The sequence below is a fragment of the Nerophis ophidion genome, unplaced genomic scaffold (genome assembly GCF_033978795.1).
Source record: "Nerophis ophidion isolate RoL-2023_Sa unplaced genomic scaffold, RoL_Noph_v1.0 HiC_scaffold_67, whole genome shotgun sequence".
Classification (NCBI taxonomy): Eukaryota; Metazoa; Chordata; class Actinopteri; order Syngnathiformes; family Syngnathidae; genus Nerophis; species Nerophis ophidion.
The window spans coordinates 363,200-376,446 of NW_026906989.1; the positions used below are offsets into that span (position 1 = coordinate 363,200).

Genomic DNA, 13,247 nt, shown 5'->3' on the forward strand with positions numbered 1-13,247 from the left:
CGCGTTCCATCTTTCATCACATGATGTTTATGTTCTTTTCTGAGCCCTGACATTCTCTTGATCATTCCCCACACTTGGCTTAAAGGAGTAGTTCTATTTAGTGTTTCACAAAAAGTTCTCCAATGGTGTTTTCTTGTTTTTTTAATAACATACCTTACTCTAGCTTGATGCCTTTTATATTGGATCATGTCTTGGAAATGATGTGTTCTTCTCAATATTCTAAATGCTCTATTCCGTTCTAGTATTGCATCTGTGCACTCTTGTGTCCACCACGGCACTATCTTCCTTCTTCTCCCTATACTATTCCTTGGTATGCTCTGTTCGGCTGCTTCTATTATGCACCCCGTAATATCTGTATTTAATTGTTCAATATCTTGATTTATATCTACTTCCTTTAAAGTTATGTCGGTAATTTCCCTAAATTTCCCCCAGTCACCATGATTATACTTCCATCTTCCTTCTATCCTAGTGCTTTCTGTCCTATGATTTATGTTTATGTGAATGAAGATTGGATAGTGATCACTTCCCATTGTGCTGTATTTATTTACTTCCCACTCCACCTTTCCTGCTAACCCTTGTGACACCAGTGTTAAATCTATTGCTGTTTCTTTACCCGTGACGACATCTAACCTTGTTCCCGACCCATCATTCACACACACCAGTTCTTTTTCCTCCAAAAGTGCTTCCAATGTATCCCCATTCCAGTCATCCCTTTCACCCCACATTGTGCTATGTGCATTAAAGTCACCACACCAAATAATATTGCCACTCCGGTGCTCCATTATGGTTTCTAGTTGGTGAATTTCTAATTTCTTGCATGGATTATAGAAGTTTAGTACTTTGTATCTTTCTTTATTATTCCATACTTCTACTCCTACTATCTCTAGCTCTTGTTTTACTTTTAATAATGAATATTTCATGTCTTCCTTAATAAATATGGCACATCCTCCTCCGTGCCCATCATTCCTATCTTTACGTATCGTTATATATCCTTTTATTATAAAGTTTAATTTTGGCTTCAGGCATGTTTCTTGAATACATATTATATGTGGTTTATTTTTCATATTATTAATATATCCCTTTAATTCCTGTCCGTTTGCTATCAAACTTCTGGCATTCCACTGAACAATTAACATGGCGTTGGATTGTGGTCACATGACTCGGTCTCGTCTCCTCTCTGTAGCTCACCTTGCACCTGTTCCCAGGATAGTTCTTTTACATTTAAAAACTTTGCTGCTGCTTTGACAATTATTTTGATCTTCTCAGTCTTGTTTCTAGCCTGTTCTGTACAATTTATTACGTAAGCCAGGAATACAACTAGTTTGTCCATGGAAATTCCTGTATTTGCTGCCTCTTGTTTTTTATTTCTTGAAATATTCTCACTTCTGTCCTGTTCTGCACTTTTTTGATTTCTTACTTTAACTTCCTCTCCGTATGTTATATTTCTTTCAACTCTGATTTGCTGTACTTCTGTTTCCTGTTTCCTTCTGATGCAGCCCCCATACGCTGCTGTGTGATTCCCGCCACAATTACAACACTTGACCTGTTCATTTTCTCCACATTGTCCATATTCATGCTCTCCTCCACACCTTCCACATCTCATCTTAGCATGACACACACTACTATGTGCCCATAGCGTTGGCACTTGAAACAAGGTACTGGGGGTGGCACGTAAGCTCTAAAGTAGAAGCTTAAATACCCATTCATGATTCTTTCTGGGAGGACTTCCTCTGCAAACTGCACTGGCACAGATATTGCATTTTTAAAGCATTTTCTAAGCATTTTTTCAGGCCTGGACTGAAATAGGGGATATCCAAGTTTTGTAAGGGACACCAAAAATGTTCCAACCACCCGCGAGATGTCCTTTATTTCAAAGTCTAGGTGCTGGCAACCCAAGTGGTTTGAAAAAGGCATTTGGTTGCTGATGCACTTATTGAGTGATAAAAGTATTATAATATTTCAAGATTTCAGTAAGTACGACCTGTAAATAGACAAAAATATTTAAAAACAAATATAAAGGTTCAAAATATTCTAAATACAGCATGTAATGTTTTTCAGAGCTCTTTTTTAAATTTTCCGGGCTTTTGGTGGATGGACACAATATTACAGATTTGAAACTCTGAAATTAGACAATTATTTAATATTTCTTATTTGCTGTATTTTCTCTAGAACAAAAAACAAACAAAAATACAAATAACTGTAAAGTTTTCATTCTTCCAAAGGCAAAGGAGTTCATAAAAAAAAAAAAAAAAAAACGGAATTCACCACTTAAAATAATTTTTAAGATGTTTTGCAACTGAAGACAACATTTGTTCTTTCTGTGATAGCAAAACAAAATGAAGTGTTTATTATAAGAATGTATGCAAAGGAAATCTCAGCTGGATGATGTACAATATCGGCTTTTGCCTGACACGCCAAACTTGTTTACTGAAATTAATAATGTTTTCGGGATGTTAAAAAAGAAAAAAAATTGTACAAAATGTTTAAGAGACAATAATGGAATGTTTGATTTTATCCACAAATGTAAGTAAAAACAAAACCATCCTTCCACAAACAATTCAGTCATTTTCTCTCACTTTTATATTACATAAAGGTATGGGGACATACATTTAAAACAATCACAACACAATCATCATATTACAAAAGAGAGTAATAAAGATAATTAATAAAATTGACTATAGAGACCCAACAAATAATTACTAAAGTCACACATTTTAAAATTGTATAAAAGACAACTGTTCAAATGATGTATAAAGTAAATAATAATATGCTTCCTGAAGTGGTCCAGAAGATGTTTCAGATGTGAACCAGTACATATGTATATCATATAAAGGTGATAATCTATGGGATTATTAACAATTACAAATACAAATATGTCAAACTTCAATATTTCAAACACCTATAAAAAACACTATTATGAATAAGTCTAATGTTGTATGATGAATATATATACACTTACATTTTTTTAAATGTATTTAAAATATGTCTTGTACTCTTTTACTCTCACCTTTTCAGTCAAATTGTTCTGTTCAATTTTTAATAAAAGTACACAATGTTGCATATTAATGCAGGTACTCGACTAAAAAAACACTAATACAAAATATCTAATCTTTAAATGTAGAAGCATATTAAAATAGTGTTACACAAACAACAATGTTACACATACAGTCACACATTTTAAAAGGGAATAATTTTGTATAAATTGTTTGTACATTAAATGGAATTTGAATGTAGCACATGTTTTGTACTGTTTTGGATTTACTGACCATTTTAGTAAAATTGTTCCTCTTGCAAAAATGTATGTCAATATAAAACTAAACAATGTTGCACAATAATGCATACAATGGGCTGAAAAAATGGTGTGTAAATATAGAAGCATGTTAACAACATTGTGTTAGACAAACAACAATGTCACACATGTTATATGTGCTGATGTTGTTAGAAAGTCAAAATGAAAGTCTGGACAGTTTATTTCAAATCCTGCAGTTTCATTTGCTGCTGCTGTTCTCACCAGCACACTTGTGTTTCTTACACTGGTACTTAGAAGACAATCTTTCACCACACACACTGCAACTCAACACTTTCTCTCCTGGGTGTCTTCTCGTGTGTGCTACAAGGCTTGATCGATGACGAAAACTTCTGTTGCAGATGGAACAGGAAAGTGATTTTTCACCAGTGTGTGTTCTCATGTGTACTTTCAAACTCTGACTGTGTCTAAAACCTTTACCACAGATTGAACAGGAAAGTGATTTTTCACCAGTGTGTATTTGCATGTGTCCTTTCACATCTGTACTTCTTGTAAAACCTTTACCACAGATTGAACAGGAAAACGGGTTTTTCACCAGTGTGTGTTCTCATGTGTACTTTCAAATGTTTACTTTGTGTAAAACCTTTACCACAGGTTGAACAGGAAAAAGGTTTTTCTCCGGTGTGTGTTCTCATGTGTATTTTCAAAATGTACCTTTGAGTAAAACCTTTACTACAGAGTGAACAAGAATAAGGATTCTCTCCAGTGTGTGTTCTCATGTGTCTTTTCAGATGACAATGGAATTTAAAAGTTTTGTGAGAGTGAGAAGATGTGAAGTGAGTGTTGTCAGTGTGACATGTCTTATCATCTTTAGAGTCTTCATCATCAGTGTCAGGAGAGTGTGACGTTGTGTCCTCACTATCTGATAGTGGAGCTAAGAGCTTGTCTGCTTGTGATCCTCCACAGTGGTCTCCATCAGCTTCTGTTGTCATGTGTTGTGTTGAGCTGCTGCTTGGAGGCTCCCCCCCTCCCCTCTCCTCACTTTCACCTTTCACCTCATCATCTTCACTCGTCACAGGGACACCAGTCACTGGGAAGTCCAGCAGTCCTTCAATATGCTCTCCCTCCTGACTAAGGCTGTGTTCCTCCTCTTCTTCTTTAATGTGGGAGATCTGTGGCGCCTCTTCTTCCTTTTTAAAGTGGTCGGTCAGTGGCTCCTCCATGTTCAGTTTAATGTTGGGGGTCAGTGGATCATTCACTTTCTTTATAAAGTGTGGGGTCTCTGGTACCTCCTCTTCCTCTTTAAAATGGAGGAAGAGTGGGTCCTTGTCTTCCTCTTTCAAGTAAGAGGGCTGAGGCTCCTCCTTCACCATCCTGGAGCTTCACTCCTGTTGCTCAGAGAGAAGATGTTCTTCACAGACGTCTGCAAGACACATTATAATAACTTTTATGAGAAATAAACAGAACTTTTCCTAATGTGTTTGTTTCAACTCTGAAGTTGCACGCAAGGAACAAACTGAGCCCACACAAACCCTCATGGTAGCACAAGACATTTTTCTATCCTTCCTGGGTGGGCACACAAACACACACACACACACACACACACACACACACACACACACACACACACACACACACACACACACACACACACACACACACATTAACATGTCTAACATAGTAGCCTCTCCATTTTTTAAGAGTTTTATAGAGTGTATAGTTGACATACACACTACTGCTAAATGAAATATATTAGATGTACAGAGATGACAGACAAGTCCTTCATAGATTTTCAAAACAACTGACATCTGACAAATCAGACAGTTAGTATCAGACTGTAAAATACATGGTCATCTTTAATGGATGGATCAGTCAAATCATACTGTCAGTGACCTACTGATCACATCAAAATCCGGGGGCGTGGCTTAGAGGTCATAAACCATTTTGATTGATGGGTTTTTGACTATTTGACAGAGAGTGGGTGTTATATTCTCTTATGGCCCCCACCTGTGGAACAGCCTGCCAGAGAGCCTCAGGACTGCAGAGACCATTGATGTATTTTTTAAAAGGGCTAAGGACACACCTTTTTAATCAGACTTTTTACTGATCATGTTCAACTCCTGTTTTTTTATTATTCATTGTATTGTATTCTATCAGTGTGTCTAAGAATTATTGGGGCCAATCCCTCTTTGTGCCATTTTTAATAAAGCTATTGAGGATGCCCCCATGTTGCTCTCATATTGTTTTTGTGTCAGTCTAATAATTGACTGTAATATTATTTTCTACATGTTTGTAGTATGCTAGTTAGCTTGTTTTTATACCTTTTGTACTTGCTTGTGTTATACATTTTCGATATAATGTATTCTTATTAGAAGCATTTTGAATATTTTTGTCGTCCATGGTTGATTATTCTTTCTCTGCTTTCTACTGAGTTGTTTCCATGGACAATGTTTGTCATAAAAAAAAATCAACGTGTTTAAGAAATGTTCATATGCTTCATCAACATCATTTTCATTGGACACATTGTCCTAATTTAGCTTTTCTAGCTCATTTTTGAAAACAATCATCCTCTTCTCTGTGCAAATTTTTCAAAATGTATTAATGTCTTCCATGTTCTTCTTCTTGGAGTTTCCATCATATATTGCGAAAAATGGCAGATGATGACTAATGTTGGTTATAAGTAGACCACTTGTAATGTTGTTATCAAAATCATTGGTAAAGATATGATCAATAAGTGTGGCACAGTGTCCTGTGATGCTGCTTGGCTTTGTGATTTTAGGATATAAACTGATGCTGTACATTGTATCAATGAAGTCATCAATGGACTTTTGCTTGTTAGGGTTCAATAAGTCAATATTAAAGTCACCACATAAGAACATTATTTTTTGACCATTGTCCATGTAATTTGCCTTGATCCAATCTTCAAATGTTTCTATACTTAATCTATATATACAACTGATGAATATGTGTTTGCTTTTTTCCTGACATATTTCAATGCTTATGCATTCTACAAAACCCAAAACTAGTGAAGTTTGCACGTTGTGTGAACCGTAAATAAAAAAGAATACAATGATTTGCAAATCCTTTTCGACCTATATTCAATTGAATAGACTGCAAAGTCAAGATATTTAACATTCGAAACGGAAAACTTTTTTTATTGTTTACAAATATTAGCTCAATTGGAAATTGATGCCTGCAACGAATTTCAAAAGAGCTGGCACACGTGGCAAAAAAGACTGATAAGGTTGAGGAATGCTCATCAAACACATAATTGGAACATCCCACAGGTGAACAGGCTAATTGGGAACAGGAGGGTGCCATGATTGGCTATAAAAGCAGCTTCCATGAAATGTTCCCTCATTCACAAACAAGGATGGAGCGAGGGTCGCCACTTTGTGACAAAATGTGTGAGCATTTTGTCGAACAGTTTAGGGACAACATTTCTCAAAGAACTATTGCAAGGAATTTAGGGATTTCAAAATCTGCGGTCTGTAATATCATCAAAGGGTTCAGACAATCTGGAAAAATCACTGCATGTGAGCGAGGACATTAAATCCCTCAGGCGGTACTGCATTAAAAAGCGACATCAATGTGTAAAAGATATCACCATGTGGGCTCAGGAACACTTCACAAATCCACTGTCAGTAACAACAGTTAGTCGCTAGATCTGTATGTGAAAGTTAAAACACTACTATGCAAAGCCAAAGCCATTTATCAACAACACCCAGAAACGCCGGCAGCTTCGCTGGGCCCGAGCTCATCATAGATGGACTGATGTAAAGTGGAAAAGTGTTCTGTGGTGTGACGAGACCACATTTCATATTGTTTTTGGAAACTGTGGACCTTGTGTACTCCGGACCAAAGAGGAAATAAACCATCCGGATTGTTCTAGGCACAAAGTTGAAAAGCCAGCATGTGTGATGGTATGGGGGTGTGTTAGTACCCAAGGCATGGGTAACTTACACATCTGTGAAGGCAACATTAATGCTGGCTTTCACATACAGGTTTTGGAGCAACAAATGTTGCCATCCAAGCAACGTTATGATTGACGCCCCTGCTTATTTCAGCAAGACAATGCCATGCCACGTGTTTCAACAGCGTGGCTTCTTAGTAAAATAGTGTGGGTACTAGACTGGCCTGCCTGTAGTCCAGACCTGTCTCCCATTGAAAATGTTTGGCGTAATATGAAGCCTAAAATTCCACAACAGAGACCCCGGATTGTTGAACAACTTAAGCTGTACATCAAGCAAGAATGGGAAAGAATTCCACCTGAAAAGCTTTGAAAATTGGTCTTATCAGTTCCCAAACATTTACTGCGTGTTGTTAAAAGGAGAGGCCATGTAACACAGTGGTAAAAATGCTCCTGTGACAACTTTTTTGCAATGTGTTGCTGCCATTAAATTCTAAGTTAATGATTATTTGCAATTAAAAAAAAAAGTTTCTCAGTGTGAACATGAAATATCTTGTCTTTGCAGTCTATTCAATTGAATATAAGTTGAAAAGGATTTGCAAATCATTGTATTCTCTTTTTATTTACCATTTACACAACGTGCCAACTTCACTGGTTTTGTAAGATATTATCTACAGCAAATGACATGTTTTTTACCACTTTGTGGTTCAGGTTCTTCATCACATACACAACTACTCCTCCTCCGTTTTTGTTGCTTCTGTTGATGTAGTTTAGTTCATATCCTTCCAGATCAAAATATATTCATTTTTTAATCATCAATCCATGTTTCTGTGACAGCGATCACTTTAAAGGGTTTGTTGAATTGTTCTAAAAAGTGCTTCATGTTGTTAGAATTTGCATACAAACTTCTGCTATTAAAATGAATAATTGACAATTTGTTATTACAATTAATGTTGCTATTATATTGTTCATCTGGATAATAACAACTATTATTACTGATGTGGGGGAAAACATTTGTATCTGGATCGATATCATATTCCAAATCTTTTTATTTTTTTATCTTTGTTGCATAAATTTTTCAGTTCCATATTTTTTTGTTCAACAATCTTTAGTTATTCTCCGGTGTGGACAACTCAAAAGTGACTTTTGTCCTCAAATCCTCAGTGCTTTGTGTGTGTGTGTGTGTGTGTGTGTGTGTGTGTGTGTGTGTGTGTTCTGGCAATGCTTACTTATGGGGGACGTCGTTCTGTTTACAAAGTCACTTTAAATAATAGTCAAATCCATTCTGAAAATGCCTAAGTGATTTTTAAGCTTTTTTCCCCCCCATAAACCATGTTTACTGTTTAGTTTGAGTGTGAGACATTTGCACAGCAGCCCCCTCATAGGGCTGTAGCTGGTACTGCACTCGCTGTTGGGCTCATATCCCTCCCCTGATTACCAATGGACTACACCTGGTCCCCAAACTGAAGGAGGTTCCTCTGCAATGCAGGACATGTCGGCTGACTCAACACCAAAATAAGCTGTTTAAACCAAAAAGGTAAGCACATCTTTCTTATAATGGAGGTTGTTGACTATCATTTGTGCAAGAGCAATGTGTTCATAAGCAAGTTAAGCCAAGAAATGAGGTAAGGTAGTTACGTCTTGTGAGGTAGCATAGCATTGCTCCTAGAAAGCTTTTGAATCACGTTTTGTTGCTTTTTTTTGGCATTTGGACTGGAAATTATATATTTTACTACAAAGAGTTAAAGATGTATTTTTTAGTAGCGAACCTTTTCCAACGGGTGGACTTTGTGTTTCTTTTTTTGGCATTTGGACTGGTTTATAGTCAAAGTAGCTCTAATTTGATGTTAATTGACTGTCTAAAAGGACCTCTAAGAAGTTTTATGTATAGTTATGATGGACATTGGAGATGAAGTATATTTTTTAAAATATACTTTTTTGTTGATTTTAGCGCTGCTTTCGATACTGTCAATCATAATATTTTATTAGAGGGTATCAAAACACGTATTGGTATGTCAGACTTGTAGAACAGGAGGGCCTTATCCGGCCCGTGGGACCTATGTTTGACAGCCCTGATCTAGGTCCTTTGTGTCCTCAAAGAGAGTTGGCTCACAGGTTGCTGCACAACAGCCATCTTGGCTTGGTTGACCACCACCTTTTTCACTTCCCGGGAAAATGTCTAGTTAAAGTACCCGTGATTTAACCCCCAACTCCAACCCTTGATGCTGCAAGCCAAGCAGGGAGGTAATGGGTTTCATTTTATTAGTCTTGGGTATGACTGGGCCGGGGTTTGAACTCACAACCTACTGATCTCAGGGCAGACACTCTAACCACTAAGCCACTGAGTAGTGAAGAAGTCATGTAGTATGTAACTGACTTCAAGTAGAAACTTCTTCCCTCATGTCATGTTAATATCCATCCATCCATTTTCTGCCGCTTATTGCCTTTGGAGTCGCTGGTGCCTATGTCAGCTACAATCGGGCGGAAGGCGGGGTACACCCTGGACAGGTGGCCAACACAGATAGACAGACAACATTCACACTCACATTCACACACTAGGGACCATTTAGTGTTGCCAATCAACCTATCCCCAATACAATATCTTTATTGAGCAAAATATCATTTTTCATTGTGAACAAAGCTCCAGATATAAACATCAAAGCCATTCATACATTCTAATCTTGCAACTTGCAACTTGTTTCTATATCTAAATTCATGCAGAGGCTTTCAACACAATGATGTTTATGTCAAATAGAAAATAGATGAATCACTCATTTTAAAAAGGTGTCATCTCCCAATTGTTCTGGACTTTTCCCACTGTTAGAAAACACAAACAAATCTAAAAGAAACAATCTTGTTTCTACAGGATAATCATCATGAAGACAATGTCAAATAAAATTCTCAAATCAAGAGTGTCATCCAATAATTTAGTGAGCATTATACAAGCTGTTGATTCTACTCAGTGGCCTAGTGGTTAGTGTGTCCGCCCTGAGATGGGTAGGTTGCGAGTTCAAACCCCGGCCGAGTCATACCAAAGACCATAAAAAGATGGTAGCCATTACCTCCCTGCTTGGCACTCAGCATTAAGGGTTGGAATTGGGGGTTACATCAGCATAAATGATTCCCAGGCGCGGCACCGCTGCTGCTCACTGCTCCCCTCACTTCCCAGGGGGTGAACAAGGGGATGGGTCAAATGCAGAGGACACATTTCACCACACTTAGTGTGTGTGTGACAATCATTGCTACTTTAACTTTAACTTAAGTATTCAGCCCTAAGTTCAATAAATGGGAATAGTATACCACGGGAAATCGAACCATCCCATTCTTTTCTCCATTTTTCTGCATCTAAAATTTATTGAATGCGTTTCTTGAAGACAAAATATATTGTGTTTTTTTTTCCTTCAGCCACATAAATATAAGTTTTCTTTTTCTGTTGTCTGCAAGACCATTGCAATTATGACTCATTTATCCAACTTCATTATCCTTCTTATAAACCATGCGACCTGAGTAGATTCATGATATATTTGATTGCTTCAGATCAAGTATTATCAGTGTATTTTCTGGAGGGATGTAGTTGATGAGAGAAGTGGCAGCCAAGTATTGCTTTTGAATGGAGAATGGCTTCTGAATGGAATGGTGTGGAGGCCAAAGATTGACAGGCCGAGTAGCCAGTGAGAAGGTATATTTTGGAGCTGACAAATTGTAAACAGAGGTCACAACACTGGAAGTATATTAGCCCAGGGGGCGTGGCTAAAGGATAGTTCTAGAATGTGCAGTGTGTGTGAGGAAAGGTTCTCTCAAAACTCTCCAAATCTTGCAAGCAAAAAATGAAATAGTTTAGGAGCCCCGAAGCCAAACATCAAATATTAACTCTTGAAAATGTGAATGATTGTGCCCCTCGCCCCAGATTCACGTATCGCCGGGAAAATCACCAGCGGCGTCTATCGTGACAGGAGGAACGTAAAAGTCTCAAGAAGCCATATTTGAGAGCCAAAAGAAAGTCAGCTATTTTGGTTTCCATCAGCCATGTTGAAGTCAAAAAGGGGTGGTACTTGAACAAACTCCTCCTCGGGACTTTGACCAAACTTTGACCTGATGGCTCGCCACACAACTTTACACATTTATAACTCGGCCCCACAAACTGAGATTGTACTCAGAGTTGGTACAAATGATGATGATGACACCCTGTCGTGCAGAATGGGTCAGTACCTGTTGGTACCCATTGGTGGTGGGCGGAGCCTGGCGGCCAAAACTGCCCCTCGCCATCAACCATCAAGTTGTCTTTACTTCTCTTTAGATGATGGGATCTCCTTGCAAACTGATATGAGGCCTTTAGGTCGGGGTCTGATCATGACTAGTCATTGATATCGACACAAACATCGCCCCCTTGTGGTGGAAAATGATAACAGTCATAGCTTCCTTCCACATGCTCCAATCTTCCTGTTTTGTTTATTTATGGTGGGTCGAGATCATCGTCATTCAACATCCTGTACGCAAATACAAAATGACTTTTTCATACTTGGCACATTTTCTAATGTCACATATTGTTGTTTGTGTTGCACAATCTTGTCAATATGCTCAATAAGGTTAAATTCAAATGTAATACAAGTAATACGTAAGACTTTATTTGCACACTTAAGGAGATAAGTTTCCAGGTAAAAAAAGATGCTACCTCACTAAAAAGATTGTTTAACAATTAAATTTCCATGAATTAATTTAGATCCAGAACACACATTTTTATATAACGTATTACAAAATAATGAGTATTATAAATAAAGGTAAGTTTGTGTAAAATAGTTTCACACAACAAAGTGTGAATACATGTTGTAAAGTGTGGGGTTGAGTTATAATTGATATAATACAATTAGGTATGGCAAATGCATTTTGTTTACTTGCCAACTATACTTAATATACATATTTATATAATGTCATGTAATAGGACTTCAACATTTTATGTTAATGAAAGTTTATTTGCTAGCCAGTTCTACTTCTGAGTATTTAATTTTGTTATTGAACAATTAAACATACATAAACAATGTTTAGACACATTAAGGTACTTTCAATACAATATGAGTCAATGTTTTTTCAATATTTTACTCAGCAATATAAAAAACATCACATTAAATCCAATCCTCTTACAAACAAAACCCGTTAAAGAAAGTAATAGTAAATCCATCCATCCATTTTTTACCGCTTATTCCCTTTTGGGGTCGCAGGGGGCACTGGCGCCTATCTCAACTACAATCGGGCGGAAGGCGGGGTACACTTGAGAGACAATTCGAATAAGATTTAAATAAAATGTATATAATTAAATGATAAACTTTTGCTTGAATGTGCTTATTTAAAACGACTTAATATATTCCAATAAATATAATAATGTAAGTGTTTTTCTATTTTGTACAAATCTTCCAAGACTGAATGAATAAATTGAAATCATTAACACAATGTGAGGATTTGGATTTCACTTTAAGAAAGAGACTTTAGTTTTAGAGAGCAAATGTTTCACATTGATTAAAAAATTGATATAAATTCACGACACGATCGATCCACGCATGCGTGAAGTTACGTCACTTCCTGTACTTTTTTACAAAGGAGCTCCTGCGACGTCACGTTCTGTGATATTTCAATGTTTTATTAATGTTTTGTATGAAATAGATTATCTAGGAGTAAAAGGGAACAACAATAAAAACACGTGGAAGGGTAAATTTAAATAAATCAGGCAGTAATATCGCTACAATTTCTAGCACTTTCACTCTTGTCATTGCAATGAATGTCGCAGGGGGGCGCCACTGAACCCCAACATTAAAGCTTTGTTTGATATACTTTGAATTTATTTTTTAAAAACAAGACACTCGTTTATATCACATTGTTATTCAAATAAATATTACGTAAAAGAAAAGCATGGTAACAGTGACAGCAGGCAATATCTTATATAGAGCTACCTCTTCGTCCGCTCGGCTGTGACGTCATTCCCAGCTTCCGGGGTAAACGGAAAACGTCAGAACAGGAGGAGAAGGAGAAAGAAGTGTGCAGGACGCTAATAAGTCAGTTTTATTTGCTATCCAGTTTGAAATATACATCTGTGATTCA

General features: G+C 37.0%; 1 protein-coding gene across 3 annotated transcripts in view; it reads left to right on the forward strand.

Annotated features, from left to right (window-relative positions):
• Positions 1-13,247, forward strand: part of LOC133547135 (gastrula zinc finger protein XlCGF57.1-like) — a 176,620-nt gene that overhangs the window by 153,360 nt on the left and 10,013 nt on the right. The window contains exon 1 of one of the 3 annotated variants that reach the window (XM_061892961.1): positions 13,125-13,201. The exons of the other annotated variants lie outside the window; for them this stretch is intronic. The gene's annotated coding sequence lies outside the window, so the exon portion shown is untranslated. Of the gene's footprint in view, positions 1-13,124; positions 13,202-13,247 lie in introns of those variants that run through there. 3 annotated transcript variants of the gene reach the window in all.